The sequence below is a fragment of the Meriones unguiculatus genome, chromosome 6, assembly GCF_030254825.1.
Source record: "Meriones unguiculatus strain TT.TT164.6M chromosome 6, Bangor_MerUng_6.1, whole genome shotgun sequence".
In the NCBI taxonomy this organism is placed as follows: domain Eukaryota; kingdom Metazoa; phylum Chordata; class Mammalia; order Rodentia; family Muridae; genus Meriones; species Meriones unguiculatus.
In genome coordinates, this window is record NC_083354.1 from 119,032,286 (window position 1) to 119,043,938 (window position 11,653).

The following is an 11,653-nucleotide window of genomic DNA, read 5'->3' on the forward strand; positions in this document are numbered from 1 at the left end:
TTCTTCCAAAGGTCCTGAGTTCAATTCCCAGCAACCACATGGTGGTTCATAACCAGCTATAGTGAGATCTGGTGCCCTCTTCTGGTGTACATGCACACATGCAGGCAGACCAATGTATAAATAATGAATAAATAAATAAATCTAAAAAAACCAAAAAACAAAAAACCAACCAAACAAAAAACCCTGGAAGATGTATACCTTCTGACTCAATTCTCTTCAAGGCATTATCTATTGCTTCCCCAAAGAGAAAGTGGGTTACAGGGAGTCAAAGATGGGATAACGATTTTTGCACTGAATCATGGGATTTATTACCTTCTCAGGAAATAACCATATTAAGGAAAATATTTGATTATTCATTTCTAAGAATTATGTGCAAATTTGGGTAGTGTCTAGATGATTCTGTAAAGTCGAAGTTTTAAGGCTACGGAAAATACTCTTCACAGAATATACATTTTAGAAACATAATAAAAGTTGAAGTATATGCTATGACCAAATGTTGAATGAAAATTTCACCTACAGGTATTAAAACAACTATAAATGATTCACCAAGCTTAGCACATTTAATTATTGAAGCAATTGTACTTTGACTGATTTTTTTTTTACTGTTTCCCAAAGGATTACATTCGCATATATTTTATTTCAGAATAAAATTATTCTGAGGATGCATACATACAGGTATTCTCTATTTAGATGGTGAAGTGTGCCTATGCACCTAGATCCTGCTTTCTCTCCACCAAAATGAAAGAAAAGACATACCTTATGGTTAAATATATAGAAGTGCTATGAAAAAAAAAAAGCCCTCCAAGTAAGGGCTGCCTAGAGACAGGCAACTAACTGATACCATTTCCAGAAACCAAGCAAGAGATACCAAATGCTGAAACACAGCCGGGAAGGCATTGTCAAGATGATTCATCCTTTCCCACAGAAACTCAACGAACCAGATTCGGTAAGAGGCACAAAGAGTGGAAGTGGGACATGGGGCACACAAATGGACTGAAGAGTGCATGATAAACAGCTAGTAGAGTATTGTAACAAAATGGAGGAGACTATTTTATAACTTGGGACTAGGGAGGACAAAAATCATATGTAAATACCTAAGCTGTGTGAACTTCTCCACAGCAGGAAAATAACAAGAGTAAAACAATAGCAAACCGGTGGGAAAGGACCCCAGGAGGTAAGTAGCTACAATGGTAATGTTTCTGTAGAGCAGTTAGAAAAAAATCTTCAGGAAAGTAGGTAGAGAAATGATAGGCAATTCACAGAAATTTCACTGGATTTAGGAAAAAGAAAGTCAGTTGAAAGGATTGTTTCTACCCCAGTCTCCAAGTTACCAACATCCACATATTAAAACATTAGATGAGAACAGAATCATGGGGGTGTAATCTGGTATGTCCTTTGGGAATGAGAGTTCAACTGTACTTATGTTTGTTGACTGACTGTTCTTTCATATCTTGGAATAATTGCTGGGCAGAAAGAATTTTGCTGAGGTTTGTTCGTAAGAGCAAGCAAGCTAGAAACCTCTTAGGCAGGTCTGCTGTGGTGTACTCAGGTAACAGAACTCTGAGGCTAACTACACTTACTGGCAGGGGAGATCTCTGGGAAGTAGTAAGGGGGGAAAAGCATAGAATAATTCCATCAGGGTTGTTCCACAATCCTAGTGTTTGTATCTATGTACCCTTGCTGATATGTCTAACATGCATGGGGATGCATGAAACATTGCTTCAAAGAAGGATTCTTTATGGTCCTCATGGTGATTCCCTGGATGGGAACAGACTGAGAGGAGAGAGTGGGTTGTAGGGTGCCATGTTTTAATATTTGCTTCTGTGATGTTTGGTATTTTAAAAGAGTCATTAGTTAGACTGTTGTGTTAAAAACAATAATAACACAGAAGTAGACAATGCAGTCAGTCCTGATGAGAACTGATAGACTAGGATTAGAGGGAAGGGGAGAAGGACCTCCCATATCAGTAGACTTGGGGAGGGGCATGGGAGGAGAGAAGGGAGGGAGTGTGGGATTGGGAGGAGACTAGGGAGGGGACTACAGCTGGGATACAAAGTGAATAAACTGCAATTAATAAAACAATAATAAAAACAATAATAAATTAAACATACAAACCTTCTATTTAAAAACACTAATTTTAAGAACATATTCTTGGGAAAATACCCAATAAAATAGTGGAAGAAATACAGTCACCAGCTGATATAGTAAAAATGTATCCATTTTATCAAAATGCACTGTGCTGGAAGAAGGGGATAATAAAAGACTTTCTGAGAACCAATCAGTAAAAATCATCCATTTTGCTTGTGACAGGATGAGAGGAGATTTCTGCTGGCTGGCTCAACAGTGAGGAACAGTCACGCCTGACCTGCGCAAGAGTGGGACAGACAGTATGTGTGAGTCATCAAGGGCTGAGGGGTGGAGGCCGTCTGTCCTGCCACCTTATTGGGGGAAAGTCAGCGTGTAGCGAGGAGATGCAGACATTTCAGAAAGCCGAGCCTAGAGGACAGTGGTGATAGGGACAGGCACATGACTGGACTTTGCTATGAACTACGTTTCTCAGGATGGCCAGGCAGGAAGCCAAACATTCATTCCACCTCGCTCCAGCACAAAAGGACGTATTGTTATATGGTGGTTCTTGCTCTTCTATTTATTTCAAGATCATTATCACGGCTAACAAGTTTCCCCCTGAGTAATTGCAGCGTGAATCGCATGGTAATGAATTTATGTGGATTTGACCTAGATTGCCGTGTTTAAATCATGTTGGAAGATAATTCAGACAAAGCCAGTGTCCCATGGCCCAATTCCCACCTCCCCCACTTTGTTTTCCCTTTCTCTTTTGAGATTTCTTTCCCCCTTGGATTCTTTGATCGGTAGAAATACTACTAACAGGGGATATTAGCTGTTTATATTGGTTACGGAAAGAATTATTAGTGAATAAGTGATCAGGGAGAGGAGCAGGGCAGTCTCTGTCCCTTTTCTGTCTTTCCTGGTTTTATTGTGCTGCAAATAAAAGCTCATGTATTTTAAGCACATAGCCTGAGGATTAGTGGGTTGTGAAGTTCTGTGCTAATACTTTGACCCATAAATTCTTGTTGTAGATGTTTTAGACCACATATTGGCTTAAAAATTGTCGGATAGTAGAAATAAAATTAATGATAAAGATTTGGACCCTGAACCCATGTGCTAACTCAAAGGCTTCCTCTTCCCACTTTTCTTTTTTTACTTATATCTGAGATGAGCAGCTTCTTCGATGTGCCTCTCTGTGGCTATCCCCCAGCACCCCTGTTTCTACTGTTCACCCTCCCGACAGTGTGAACTTCTTAGGGCTTCCACTTCCCAAGGATGTTTTCAAGTCTGTCCTCTTCCATTTCACAGGCTGCTAAGATCCGAAGTCTTTAGGAGGTCATGCTTTGGAAATGTAACTCCCAGATTCAGGTGCTGATGATATTGGGGTGGGGGAGGGGCGGTACTTTGAACTTACATGGCAGGGGTCTCTATTACAGGAACAACGGCTTAACGAGGACGCAAGACTTGAACACGCAGCCCCTGAGTTTCTCTCACGGAGTCCCCCCCATCATGTGAAAATATGCTAGAATCACCTCACCAGATGGTGGTGACTTGCCCATCACCAGCCCGAGAGAAAGAAATGTATTTTCTCTGTTTTACCAGGTGTGTGGTATTCTGAAACAGTGGCAGGTGGCGCACCAAGACACACCTGCGATGGCCGTGTACCTCTCTCCTCAGCCCCCCGACAAGCACTGGCTTTAGGTGGACTTAACTCTCAGGGCTTTTCCTCTGTTAACTTATTTTCCCAAATGTTCAGCCAATTATAGGGAATTTTAATATATATATAATTTTCAGATCTAATACCAGAAAACTTTCTCTAAACATGTAGCCAGTTCACACAGCTAAAAACAGAAGTCATCGATGGTTTATCTTTGTTAGACACATTCAATGTTCTCAGTAACACGCAGCTTGTCCTGGGAAGCCCCAAGCGGGGCAGTTGAAGGAATTTAAGAAAATTGCTCTCCAGGTCTTCAGACACGCGCTTCCTCCTCAAACAGGTCTGCCTGAGAGAGGCCTGAGGTCTCTCATTTTCTGTGTAGTTCTACTCTCAACCTCTTGTAGGGTCAACCTCATCCTACCTCCTGAAATGCGTAAAAGCTGACTCTTGGATAAACCGGCAATCCGAGAGGCTTCTGGGGGAAGAAGTCAGCAAGAGAAGAAACCAAAAGAGCCCTGTTTGGTCTAGTCTCTCCAACATCCGGGTACTTCAGACGCCAGTACACACCCCTGCTATACTGTGCTTCCGGCCCCGCAGTCCTTGTAGCTGCCAGACCTAAATCCTCTACCCCCAGCTTTCACTGTAATTCTTAACACTTTATCAGTCTGTCTCCAGAGGGAGAAGTTGAGTGAGGGTATTGCGACAGGGCTGCACGCGAACACCGTGTTTAAAATCAAACTTTTCAAACAGTTTAAGTGTGTGATCATGTTGTGCTTTGGTTTGGTACGTGTCTTAGTCTGTGCTCTGCTGCTGTGAAGAGATACCAGGACTGTGGCAACTCTTAAAAAAGAAAAGAAAAGAAGAAGATAATAGAAAAGAAAAGAAAGGCATTTAATTGGGGTTGGCTTACAGTTTCAGAGGTTTAGTCCATCACTGACATTGTGCGGAAGCATCCTGGCTGAAGCATCTTGGTGCTGGAGAGGTAGCTGAGAGTTCTACATCTGGATCAGCAGGCAGCTGCAAGAAAAAGATCCTGAGTTTGGAATGGGCTTTTTGAAACCTCCAAGCCCACCCCGAGTGGCACACTTTCTCCAACAAGGCCGCACCTCCTAATCCTTCCAAATAGAGCTATTCTCTGGTGTGCTGGAATCAATGAGTCTATGGAGGCCATTCTCATTCAGCTCTACAGCACGGGATGCTGGCATTGTCCTTTGAGCCACCCCGAAAACACAAGTTAAGTGAATGCATATCTTCAAAATTATGAAGTAAATTATTCTTGAAGCATATGGTATACACATATGGAATGCATATTTAAAAAGTTGTAGGTGCCAAATTAAAAATATATGAGCTGATAGATAAATCATTTTCTGAGTAGTCAAATTTGAAGACCATTGGCATATGCCATTTTTCTTCTTTTCATGTTTGTCCTTTTGTTTTCATGATTATTATATTAATATTTTACCACCTTTTGTTAATTTTAGTAATAATTTTTGCTATTTCTAGTTATTGTGAAACTTACAGAGTTTTGAATTTATGAGCACGTGGGCACTCGTGTACTGCATATATGGAGGTCAGAGAGCAACTTCAGGACTCTATCCTCTCCTTCCATCATGGCCTCTGGAACGTGAACTCAGGGTGTCAAGCTTGTGTGGTAGGTATTGTGTACCTGCTAATTCATCTCACTGGCCCAGAAAAACTTTGAAATCTGATTTTTATTTAGAAACTACGGGAAGAAATCAGAAAGGCAATCTAGTCACCAAATTCAGGAGAGGTATGATTGGAAATGAATTTTGCCTCATAACAACCTCAGCTAATTGCTATGTGTCAAGTATCCATTTTAGTATTGTCAGTAAAAACTCAAACCTGAGCTTAACATTCAGTGAGCATGTGCTGTATTTCTACAATAGAATATCACACACATACACACACACACACACACACACACACAGTAGCAATGAAAAGGAATGTGTTCCCATTACACACTGTGGATGGTTTTCATAGACACAGTGTTGGACAAGGTGACACATTTAAGTAATTACCTTGTCACTTCATGTCCATGACGTTTTAACTACTGGTAGAAATCTGTGTGATGAAAGCAAAGACAAGCATTATCTTTGAGGAATCATGGATGAGAGGTGATAAAAAGTTTTTTTTTTTTTTTGTTTTTTTTTTTTTTTTGGAGTTCTCTTGTGGTTCCTCAGTTAGTCATGGGTGGTGGCTACACAATTTTGTTTCATATGTGAAACTCACCTCATAAAATACACATGGATTTTCCTGAAAGTTAATTCTATTTCAATAAAAACCACGCTTAAAAAGAAAAGACTACATTTTTGTGACCAAAGAAATTTTCTATAAAAATTTCTAAAGAATTTTTGTTTATGTGTATTTGCTTGTATCTTTGTGTGTGTGTGCCACATGTATGAACCAGAAGACTGCATCAGAACTCCCAGAGTTGGGCATATAGGAAGTTGTGGGACATCTAATATGAATATTCTGAACCAAATTTGCATCCACTAGCAGAACAGTAAATGCTCTCAACCATCAACCCATTTCTCCAGCCACCAAAGCATTTCCTTTACTTACTTAATTAATCCATTAATTAATTATACCGAAAATTGTGCCAGGGCTTCCTGCATGCTTGGAGAGTGGTCTACCATGGACTCTGTTTTATCTATCCTTTTCCCTGCTTCTGCAGGTGGTCATATTCAGGAAAAATAGTCAGAATATATAGCCTAAGCCCAAGCAGACAACATGGGTTTTTTGGGACACTAGGAGTACTGAGGAGACAAATGACCAGTTTGAATACATAGTCTTAGCCTCTAGCACAGGCTGCTTCAGGTTAATGGGATATTTTTTTTCTTGGCAAGGTTCCAACTGGTCAAGGATTGACGCTTATCTGCCGACCTTCTGCCTGATGCAATCTCTGTCGGGCATGTGCCATTGTGTGTAGGGTTTTTATGTAACACACTTTCATCTGATCTGGGATGCTTGCACTGTCTTTCGTTTCTGGTGGGATAGAACCAGAGCTTGAGATAATGCCAACTCCCATGAGAAGATTTTTCTTCTTCATCTAGGAGGCTGGCATCTAATTGCTATCTTGAATATTCCCTATGGGCTTTTATGTACTCCAAGTTCCCAGAGTGCTGAGTTCCAGAGACAAACCCAAGCCCAGTGGACAGAACTTTAGGCAGAGGGACACAGGACTGCTCGCTGACACGAACCTGTTCTTCCCCTGAGATCGTTGGAGAGCAGATCTCTACTTGTGGCGCCCTACTCCTTCAGTCTTCTTCACTGGTTCCTGGGGAGCTCTTCAGAGGTAGGGACCTACAATACCAAGATAACAGTCTTGATTTTAGATCCAATTACTTAAAGCATTGACAGCAGATTTATGTTTTTAAGGTAGGTTCATTCAGAGAGCTTTCACATGACAACGCTTGACTTTGGCATTTATCATTTCAATCACAGTCCGGAGATGGCAGTGGTAATAAACTTGAGGACATATCCTTGCTATGTGAGGAGGTCCATGCCCTCCTTTGTGAGAAAGCACACCTGTTCCATCTACCCCCTAACTTGGAGGAGCAACCAGTGGAGTTGATTTCTGCCCTGTGTTGTGAAGTCTTCCTTTGCTTTACATGTGTGGCCCTTCTGAGTGAGTCTGGAGCCCACCCACCCTGGCCTCTGAAACATTTGTTCTCTTGAGCAGAACAGTACCAGGAATGGAAGACGTCTCAGTTAGTTCTCTGTGACAAAATACCTGAGATATTCAGTTTAACAGAGGAAAACTGAGGAACAGAGGAAAAGTTTCAGAACTCGCAGCTTGTAGTTGGTTGGCACTTGTACTGGCTGGTTTTGTATGTCAACTTGACACAAGCTAGAGTCATCAGAGAAGGAGAAGCCTCAGCTGAGGAAAGGCCTCCGTTAGATCCAGCTGTCAGGCATTTTCTCAATGTAAGGCATGTTTTCAGAGGTGATGGGCAGCCTTAAGAATACCATCCTTGTATGTCTGTTGATATCTGTTGAGGTGGGGTCAGCAATGTCTATACAGACAGTAGAACATCAGGTAGCTGAAATTTACCAGCCAAGGATGTGACATGTTAGGCCTGGGAAGGCCTTTGCAAAGCTGTCAGGTCTGGATGTTCCCATTTGTGGTTTGGTAGAAGTGACTTGTGCTACAGGACTGTCAGCACCCATTGAACTACATCACTTCTAGTTTGTTCTATATATACTTTCTGTTTCAGAGAGAGAATAGCAAGAGTCATGATTTACCTCCAGAGCAACCTGATCAGGAAGGAAATTGGGTTCTTCGATATTCGATGTGCTTGCTGGTCTACCCATTCCTGTCAGTTTGATGTTGAATGAATGCTTATTGGATCTCTTTGAGCTCAGTTTGCTCACCAATGCAGCCTACTCTAGTTATTGCTAGGGATAAACTATGATAATGAAAATGTAACCACATAACACTTACTATTTAACATATACCAGGCACTTACCTGAGTTCTTTGTATGTATTAATTCATGAGTTTCATTACAGATGAGCATCCTGGAACATTATTATTACTTGCTCAGCGTGATATTTAGAAATCATTGATATTGGTTGCTTTTCAAGCAAAGGTTATGATGCTCCTGCCTCTGCCTCTTTTAAGTATCAAGAGCTATAATTTATTTGGCATTTACAATGTATCCGATGCAAATTAGCTTGTTGTAAAGTCCTTTCCTATAACAACTCAATTGTGATACATTATAACTTCCGCTTTACAGGTAAAAACCCAGAGGCTCAGTAGGCTTTGATGAAGATCACCAAATTCCTAAGCTGAGAGTTTGATTCTATCATTTAAATTTCCCTGAAGAAAATCTGGCCTTATATGTGGCATTAAGGATAGGGCTGGCTTTGAGGTTACACAGATCCCCCTGCTCAGAAAAGCCCAGGTTAATGCTCTGCCTTCACTGTCTTTATGTTCCTCACAACTTGTCTTTTTACTTGTCAATGGATTCATCAAGGTGATGGAGCTGACCTAGGAGAGCAGATGCATTCCAGGGGTTAACACGCGCCTGAGTGGTGGTCCATGCGAATCCTCACAGGAGGGCTTGGCTTATGGGCGCAGTGGGCAATCACACACAGCAGCAGACTCTTGGGAAAGACTGGAGTGCCACTGTGCCCCAAGGTCACTTCTGGTCTGATCATTTCAGACTGGAGCGATCATAGTGTCAACATTGGCATAAGTCATGCTGGCAGTGGCTTCTCTCATAAGAGAGAGAGTGTGGTACATTGGAGTAGCACCAAGATCCGTGTGGCAAGCTTGCTGGTTATATCCAGAGGCTATCCCTGGAGCAATCAACCTAATATTAACTAATATTAACTTTCATCTGAGGCAGAAAAGGAACTGTCAGCTCTTGGGCAGCAAGCCTTTGAAATAAATCATTACAAAGCAAAAGTTTATGTCCGGAGCTTTTAATAAGGTATGCCAAAATGTTATCAGGCTAATTCAAAGACTCATAATTACCAGTTCTGAAGCTGGCAACTTCTTTGCAAAGCAAACACCCAGAGGTTTAGAAATAGAAAACACATTCAGGTTTAGAAACTGAATGTGCAAATCTTTGCATTGGCCACATAAACACTATTTTAATTCAAGGCTTGATGTAAACTAATGCAGAGTGAGGAAGATACTTTTGAAATCAGTTCTTCCCTTACAATTGAAGATGTTATAAGATCTTCACCAACCCTCTATCTAACAGAGGGCCAATATCCAGTATATATAAAGAACTGAAGAAGTTGAAAAGCAACAAATCAAGTAATCCAATTAAAATATGGGGAACAGAGCTATTCTCGATAGAGGAATATCAAATGGCAGAGAAACACTTAAAGAAATGCTCAACGTCATTAGCCATAAGGGAAATGCAAATCAAAACAACCCTGAGATTTCACCTTACACCCATCAGAATGGCCAAGATCAAAATCTCAAGTGACAACACATGCTGGAGAGGTTGTGGAGAAAGGGGAACACTTCTCCATTGCTGGTGGGAATGTAAACTGGTACAACCACTCTGGAAATCAATCTGGCGCTTTCTCAGACAACTAGGAATAGCGCTTCCCCAAGATCCAGCTATACCACTCCTAGGCATATATCCAAAAGTGGCTCAAGTACACAATAAAGACATTTGCTCAACCATGTTTGTAGCAGATTTATTTGTAATAGCCAGAAGTTGGAAACAACCCAGATGCCCCTCAACTGAAGAATGGATGCAGAAATTGTGGTACATTTACACAATGGAATATTACTCAGCAATGAAAAACAAGGAAATCATGAAATTTGCAGGTAAATGGTGGGATCTGGAAAGGATCATCCTGAGTGAGCTATCTCAGAAGCAGAAAGACACACACGGTGTATACTCACTCATATAGACATGTAATATAGGATAAACCTGCTAAAATCTGTACACCTAAAGAAACTAATCAAGAGGGAGGACTCTGGCTAAAATGCTCAATCCCCACACTGAAAGGCAAAGAGGATGGACACCAGAAGAAGAAAACAGGAAACAAGTTAGTAGCCTCCCACAGAGGGCCTCTGAAAGGCTCTGCCGTGCAGACTATCAAAGCAGATGTTGAGACTTATGGCCAAACTTTGGGCAGAATGCAAGGAATCTTATGAAAGAAGTGGGAAATAGTAAGATCTGGAGAGGACAGGAACTCCACAAGGAGAGCAACAGAACCAGAAAATTTGAACACAGGGGTCTTTCCAGAGACTCATACTCCAACCAAGTACCATGCACGGAGATAACCTAGAACCCTTGTACAGACGTATCCCATGACAGTTCAGTGTCCAAGTGGGTTCCATAGTAATGGGAACAGGGACTGCTTCTGACATGAACTGATTGGCCTGCTCTTTGATCACCTTCCCCTGAGGGGGAGGGGGGAGAAGCCTTACCAGGCCACAGAGGAAGACAATGTAGCCACTCCTGATGAGACCTAACAGACTAGGATCAGAAGGAAGAAAAAGAAACCCTCCCCTACCAGTGGACTTGGGGAGGGGAGTATGTGGAAAAGGGGGAAGAAGGGAGTGATTGGGAGGGGAGGAGGGAGGGAACTAGAGGGAGGATACAAAGTAAATAAAGTTTAATTAAAAAAAAAAGAACAAAATTGTCATGTAATACCTGTATCCAATTTATTCTTTGTTAACTGATTCAGGATTTGAATAGTTCTTAACATTATCTTTGACATCTGAAAAAATTTAGATAAGTGGCATTATATTCTTGAATCCCCATACCTAATAAAGTACTTGATTCATAGTAAAAAAAAATGCAAGAACAGGAATTTAAGTAAAAGCATCACCAAGTCACTTTCACTTATTAATCCAACATTCAGCAGTCACAGGAAGACTCAGAGAAAACTCTCATGCCAGGGAACTTATGCTCATTATAATAAATGCACACCACGCTGCTAAATGTGCATAGAGCTAACCTTTCAGAAAAGTTGCTCCCAATCTGTACTCACTATGGATGATTGAAACTAAAAAATTGGTTAGGACTATATATTAATATTGTCACAGCCTGTGATACACTCTTGACCATCACGCCAACAGAAATTTTCTTTTCAAAGCTGCTGAAAGATTGAGCATTGTTTTTAAGTATTGGTACATGTCATAAATCAGTATTTGAAGAAGTTAGAACAATGATAGCCTATTGCTGGCATAAATTTTACTGCAGTCTCCACAATGTTAGGAAGAATGCTTTTTTATTGTTGTAATTTACTAGATATGAATGGTTTAGCTATTATTCTCTTGTTTATCATAGAAGTTCAGAATTTTCCATATTTCTATTTTCATCCTAATTCTACCTTTTGCACACTTTTTTTGTTCACTTACTAAAATTTCAGGGTCTTTTTCTTTCCAGTTTATGATTTCAAAATTATGTATAACATATATTCCGTGGTTT